Source organism: Mauremys reevesii, linkage group 5 (genome assembly GCF_016161935.1).
Source record: "Mauremys reevesii isolate NIE-2019 linkage group 5, ASM1616193v1, whole genome shotgun sequence".
Classification (NCBI taxonomy): domain Eukaryota; kingdom Metazoa; phylum Chordata; order Testudines; family Geoemydidae; genus Mauremys; species Mauremys reevesii.
The window spans coordinates 120,588,009-120,593,456 of record NC_052627.1 but is presented as its reverse complement, the minus strand read 5'-3'; the positions used below and the strand labels follow the sequence as shown (position 1 = coordinate 120,593,456).

The 5,448-nt window shown below is 49.0% G+C and overlaps 1 long non-coding RNA gene across 1 annotated transcript; it reads left to right on the top strand.

Moving 5' to 3' along the window:
• The first annotated feature begins 373 nt into the window (after nucleotides 1–373).
• LOC120406769 lies at nucleotides 374–5,134 on the top strand. Its single transcript, XR_005599570.1, has 3 exons — nucleotides 374–426; nucleotides 2,024–2,085; nucleotides 4,733–5,134. It is a non-coding gene; the product is annotated as an uncharacterized LOC120406769 (long non-coding RNA).
• Nucleotides 5,135–5,448: the final 314 nt, after the last annotated feature.

Genomic DNA, 5,448 nt, shown 5'->3' with positions numbered 1-5,448 from the left:
TTTTCTATGGTAATGCAAGCACTGAAGGATCCCCAGAGATGCTTTACCGGCATCGGTATGGGCTGATCAGGGAAGGTACACAATGCATGCATCTTTAGGATGTGATACAGCAGAGCCAGGGGAGCAGTGGGAGAGTGGTGGAGGGGAGATATATAAACCCTAGGCTAATTAAGGCGTGATTCTCTGTAGACTAGGAAAGGTTATTACAGGTTAATTGGCGCATCTGTAGTCAATTAAGGCTCTGTCAGGAACCTAATAAACCCCCCTACTTCAGGCAGTCAGGGTGTGTGAGGAAGGATAGAGGACTGGAGTTTGGAGGTGTGTTGCTGAGACGTGAAAGAACAGAGAACTGAAGGAAGGGAGACCCTGCCCCTTCCCTTCCCCAGCATCAAGGACCGAGGGTAACCCTACCCAAGGAGGAAGAGGGTAAGAAACCCACAGGGGTTGAGAGGAGCTGAGGCTCAGAGTGAGGAGCAAACCCAGATCCCTTCCCTGCTTCCCTTCTCTACCACTTCCTGGGCCACTAGCGGGGCCCTCAGCACCCCAAGAGCAGGGGTAAGGGAGGGCGTCCTAGCCCCCCCGCCAAGAAAAGCACGGGACCCACCATACCAATATCGGCCATTTTGTCACAAGGAGAGCTACAACCAGGAACTTTTTTTCTCAACCAGCAGATTACCATTGGGAATGTTGAAATGCTAGTAGTGATCTTGGGAGACCCAGCCTACCCCTTGCTCCCATGGCTCATGAAGCTGTACACCGGCCACTCTGACAGCACCAAGGAGCGTTTCAAAAACAGGCTCAAAAGGAGCAGAATGACAGCTGAATGTGCCTTTGGTCATTTGAAGGGTTTTCAGCATTGTCTACTTACAAGATTGGATCTCAGTGAAAAAAAATTCTCAGTAATTATAGCTGCCTGCTGTGTCCTGCATAATATTTGTGAAGCAAGGGGGGAAAGTTTCTGCCAGGGTGGAGGAGCTCTCTGCTGAATTTGAACAGCCTGATCTGTAGAAGAGCTCAACATGGAGCTATATGGCTCATGGAGGCTTTGAAAGACCATTTTAATGGTGAGCCAGAATAGTGTGTGTTGCTCTAGTGTGCTCTATCTGGCCTTGATCTTTTGCAGCCCGGTATGAATCTTTCAGTGAGTGCTGTGTGTAGGAACATTACATTGCCAATGCACCTATTAATATTGTCTGAAAATGATGTTATGGGTTCTGTGACAAAATGAAATAACAGGAAATTGGTGGGTGTCAGACCTGCTCAGACCAGGCAACTTATGTTGTGAACTAAGAAAGCTAAATTATGTTCCAAAAATATAATTTTGTTCTGTAACATGAACCAGGCAGATAAAAAATAGCTAGAACTTTGTAAACTTAATAAATTAAGGGAACACAACTTATGAAGGGGAAAGAACAGCCATATCCATTTCAAGTACACATACACCAACCATGTCTTTCACAGTTCAGTGTATGAGTAGCTGTGATTGCCTTTACTGTCCCCCAGGGTGGAGTGGTAGGGGACATGCAGCAGCCCTGAATGTCACATGGAATGTAAAGGGGAGGTGTAGGAAGGTCCTGATATTTAGTTGTGTATTGGCTGCAGAAGGAGGCAAGCACAGGAATCTTGGACCTCCAGGTCCACCAGAGTCTGCAGCATTTGTTTGCTGCCTGAGGAGCCCCATTATGTCCTGGTGCATCTCCTTCTCCCTTTTCCTGTTTGGACTCCTGGGCCTTTCTCCTCTCCACTCTTTCCTTCTCCATGCTGTCTGCAAGGGTCATCCTCCAGGCCCTGGTCTCGTTCTCTGATGCAGCACAGGCTTGCAGGATCTCCTGGAACATGTCATCCTGAGTCATCTTCTTACTCCTCCTTATCCGGCTCAGGCATTCTGCAAGTGTGGGGGAGTAGACCCTCAAGGCCACAATGCCAGCAGGTGCAGATACAACACACAGCAGTACCATTGTCAGTGTATTCATGACAGAAATCAAAACATAGGATACTGAACTCATTCCCCTTTGATTCCCAGAAAGTTGTGATGACTACATTCTCACCTCTCCTTGGGATTGATACAGGACAGCACCAGCCATGGTGAGTATGGCCCTTGGGGGTTGGGGAAATGAGGAGGGGATAGCTCACATGCATCTGTATATGTGTATAGGGCAATGGCACTGAATACCAGCACCGCTTTCCACAGGCGGTGGTGATTTTTAGCTGATATCTCACTCTGGAGGGTAACAAAAGCAGAGAGGGCTGAGCACAGCTGCTTCTGGCATCCTGATGCCGCCCAGGCCCGTATGCTGCTAGCCTGTGTACTGCAATGGTACCTGCTGCAGTAATTGCTGAGGGACCTGGGAAAGTGTCCTACCGCGATAGAAAAAATAAGGCAGCCTTCCCCAGAAACCTTCGGCAGAGGATTGAAGAGTACCTCTATTGAGATCTCTGTGAAGTTTTCACGGGACATCCCAGTGCACATAAACTGCTCCAGGCCCCCTCTGCCTAACTCTAGAGCAGGGGTCGGCAACCTTTCAGAAGTGGTGTGCCGAGTCTTCATTTATTCACTCTGATTTAAGGTTTCGTGTGCCAGTAATACATTTTAACGTTTTTAGAAGGTCTCTTTCTACAAGTCTATAATATTTAACTAAACTATTGTTGTATGTAAAGTAAATAAGGTTTTTAAAATGTTTAAGAAGCTTCATTTAAAATTAAATTAAAATGCAGAGCCCCCCAGACCGGAGGCCAGGACCGGGCAGTGTGAGTGCCACTGAAAATCAGCTTGTGTGCCGCTTTCGGCACCCATGCCATAGGTTGCCTACCCCTGCTCTAGAGGGAATGAAAAGCAGATAGCAACTCTACCCATCTTGGTTACTTCACTATCTCTTCCAACACAAGTAAAAAAGAGTAAATCAACAGATTTGTCCTGCTACACTGGGGGTTCCAGCCCTGTAATTTCAAAGCAAACTGCATACTTACCAGAGTTCCTTCTCCTGCATCAGGCTTGCCCATGCTCTTCTGTCAGGACTGGCTGGATTGTGCTGGAGTAAAAAAACATGTCCTGCCTCACTGGGTAGTTGGATCCCCCATTCGCCTGTCCTTCCTCCTCCTCACTGTTCACAGCTGAGTCTGTGACTCAAGACTCTTCCAAAGTATCCACAGTAGCATTGCCAAGTGTCCAGTTTTTTACTGGAACCCCCAGAACAGCTGACTGGGCCGTTAAAAGTCCAGTTGGCGGCAAAGGCAGGCTCCCCGGCCGGCTCCAGGGAAGCTGCTGGCATCTCCCTCTATTTCCTAAGCAGAGGGATGGCCATGGGGGCTCTGCATGCTGCCCCAACCCCCAGCGCCAGCTCAGCAGCTCCTATTGGCCAGGAACCATGGCCAATGGGAGCTGAGGGGGCGGTGCCTGCAGGCGTGGGCAGCGCTCAGAGCCACGTGGTCATGCCTCCGTTTAGGAGCTGGAGGGCCATGTCACTGCTTTCCGCAAGCCACCTGAGGTAAGTGCCACCGCACCCCAGAGCCCGAACCCCCAGCTGGAGGCCCCCCCACCCAGATCCCCCTCCTGCACCTGAGCCCCTCATTTCTGGCCCTAGCCCAGAACCTGTACCCCCCAGCCCAGAACCTGTACCCTTTCCCACACCCCAACCCCCTACCTCAGCACAGAGCCCCCTTCCACACCCCATACCCTGCCCCAGCCTGGAGCCCTCTCCTGCACCCCAAAACCATCATCTCCAGCCCCATCCCAGAGCCTGCACTCCCAGCCAGAGCCCTCAACCCCTCCTTCACCCCAACCCCCTGCCCCAGCCTGGAACCCTCTCCTGCACCCCAAAGCCCTCATCTCTGGCCCCACCCCAGAACCTGCACCAAATAGAAAGTTGGCAACCCTAATCCACAGAGCTCTTGGGGGTGGTGGCGGTGGGGTCTCCGCCAAGGATGGCATGCAGCAATTTGTAAAAGCAGCAGGTCTGCGGCTCTGCACCAGATCTATTGCTGACCTCCCTTGTCTACTGGTATGCCTACCACAGCTCCTTGCCTTTCGTGCATCACTGCCGCTGGTCCCTGTTGTAGCCCTTCTCCTGCATGTCCCGACCAATCTGTTCGTAGATGTCAACATTTCTATGGCTGGTTCAGAGCTGCGCCTGCACAGCTTCTTCTCTCCACAAGCCCAGGAGATCCAATACCTGGCAGGAATGTGCCTGCAGAGTGTAGCTGCCATGGGCAGTTGAACACAACACTGGAGAGTTGCTAGGTGTGCTCGCCAAGCCGGGCAACTAGGAAAAGGAATTTCAAAAATTCACGGGACTTTAAAGGGGAGGAGTAGCTTCCTGTCCACCTGGCCCCTGGGCAGTGGAGTTCACAACGGGTGACCACAGCGGTCAGCATGGGGCATCGTGGGACAGCTCCTAGAGCCCAGTAACAGTTGATATAAGTACACTGACACTCCGTCAACCTAACTACATCGACCTTGATTCTATGCTGCTTGGGGAGCTGGTGTTATTAAGTTGGCATAGTCGGGCAGTTATGTTGGCAGGAGCAAAATTTAAGTGTAGACACATCCATGGCTAGGTTGATGTAAGCTGCCTTGCATCAACCTAACCATGTAGTGTAGACCAGGCCTGACTAACTTAGAATTTCATATTGCTGCCTATCACCACAGTATTTGAGTATCTTCCACATAAAATCAATAGCAATAGTGAAGTCCCTAGTTAACTTCATATACTCTCTAGCACTCCTCCTTTTACAGGGTCAGAACTCTGCTTGGCATAGAGGTTTTTTGGAGGGCATTGCGAGGAGTTTGGGAATCAAAGGGCTGTTTGAATTCTGAGCATCACTTCTGGTGGAAAGGCTTTGCAATGGTTTGTAAATATCTGCTTCCGGCGTTTGGATTCAGAATCTTCACTGGAGGAGAAATTTGGTCAGTCTTTTAATTGTTTGCTCAGGAGATTTGGCTGAGACACTGCCATTCTCCTCAGGCTCTGGAGAATCCAGGTGATGGACACACGTGCATTTTGAGGCCTCATTATAGAGACTGAGAAACTATCCCTGCGAGGGCAGAATGGAATGTGACTGTATGTAGTTGCCAAAGTACAAAAGCATAATTGTTTTATCAAAAATCTCTCATTGAAATACATGTAAGAGCAGCATAAAGAACACTAATAAATGTACTACCTAATAGTTTTGTTTAAGAACATTAATTAACATATTTCTAATATTTTTTTGGAAATGTGTTTTTATTAAGTGTTTTGTTCACTAAGAATCTCCCGCTGAGGATGACTAGCGGCTGTTATTACCATCTACATTCAGGGGTTTGCATATCTTCACTCAGAAGTTCAATTCTGGGGTTGTCTCCACAGGAACACTCAGGAAAATTAATCTGAATTTATTAAAGGTGTGAATTTAAAGTGGATTTGTTCAACTGCGTTATACCTGTGTATGGACACTCTCATTCAGAATGGACGT